Genomic DNA, 1,296 nt, shown 5'->3' with positions numbered 1-1,296 from the left:
GTAAGAATCCTGCCCACTGTGGATCCGGGTAAGAATCCTGCCCGATGTGGATCCGATAAAGAATCCTTCCCGCTGTGGATCCGGTTAAGAATCCTGCCCACTGTGGATCCGGTTAAGAATCCTGCCCACTGTGGATCCGAGTAAGATTCCTGTCCAATGTGGATCCGGGTAAGAATCCTGCCCGATGTGGATCCGATAAAGAATCCTTCCCGCTGTGGATCCGGGTAAGATTCCTGTCCAATGTGGATCCGGGTAAGAAACCTGCCCACTGTGGATCCGGGTAAGAATCCTGCCCGATGTGGATCCGGGTAAGAATCCTGCCCACTGTGGATCCGAGTAAGAATCCTGCCCGCTGTAGATCCGGGTAAGAATCCTTCCCATGTGGATCCAGGTAAGATTCCTGCCCGATGCGGATCCGAGTAAGAATCCTGCCCATTGTGGATCCGAGTAAGAATCCTTCCCGCTGTGGATCCGAGTAAGAATCCTTCCCACTGTGGATCCGAGTAAGAATCCTTCCCACTGTGGATCCGAGTAAGAATCCTTCCCACTGTGGATCTGGGTAAGAATCTGCCCACTGTGGATCCGAGTAAGAATCCTTCCCACTGTGGATCCGAGTAAGAATCCTGCCCACTGTGGATCCGGGTAAGAATCCTTCCCATGTGGATCCAGGTAAGATTCCTGCCCGATGCGGAACCGAGTAAGAATCCTGCCCATTGTGGATCCGAGTAAGAATCCTTCCCGCTGTGGATCCGAGTAAAAATCCTTCCCACTGTGGATCCGGGTAAGAATCCTGCCCACTGTGGATCCGAGTAAGAATCCTTCCCACTGTGGATCCGAGTAAGAATCCTTCCCACTGTGGATCCGAGTAAGAATCTGCCCACTGTGGATCCGAGTAAGAATCCTTCCCATTGTGGATCCGGGTAAGAATCCTTCCCGCTGTGGATCCGAGTAAGAATCCTTCCCACTGTGGATCCGGGTAAGAATCCTGCCCACTGTGGATCCGAGTAAGAATCCTTCCCACTGTGGATCCGGGTAAGAATCTGCCCACTGTGGATCCGAGTAAGAATCCTGCCCACTGTGGATCCGGGTAAGAATCCTTCCCACTGTGGATCCGAGTAAGAATCCTGCCCACTGTGGATCCGGGTAAGAATCCTTCCCACTGTGGATCCGAGTAAGAATCCTTCCCACTGTGGATCCGAGTAAGAATCCTGCCCACTGTGGATCCGGGTAAGAATCCTTCCCGCTGTGGATCCGAGTAAGAATCCTTCCCACTGTGGATCCGGGTAAGAATCCTGC

Source organism: Heterodontus francisci, chromosome 3, assembly GCF_036365525.1.
Source record: "Heterodontus francisci isolate sHetFra1 chromosome 3, sHetFra1.hap1, whole genome shotgun sequence".
NCBI classification, from domain to species: Eukaryota; Metazoa; Chordata; class Chondrichthyes; order Heterodontiformes; family Heterodontidae; genus Heterodontus; species Heterodontus francisci.
This window is presented reverse-complemented; position numbering follows the sequence as displayed.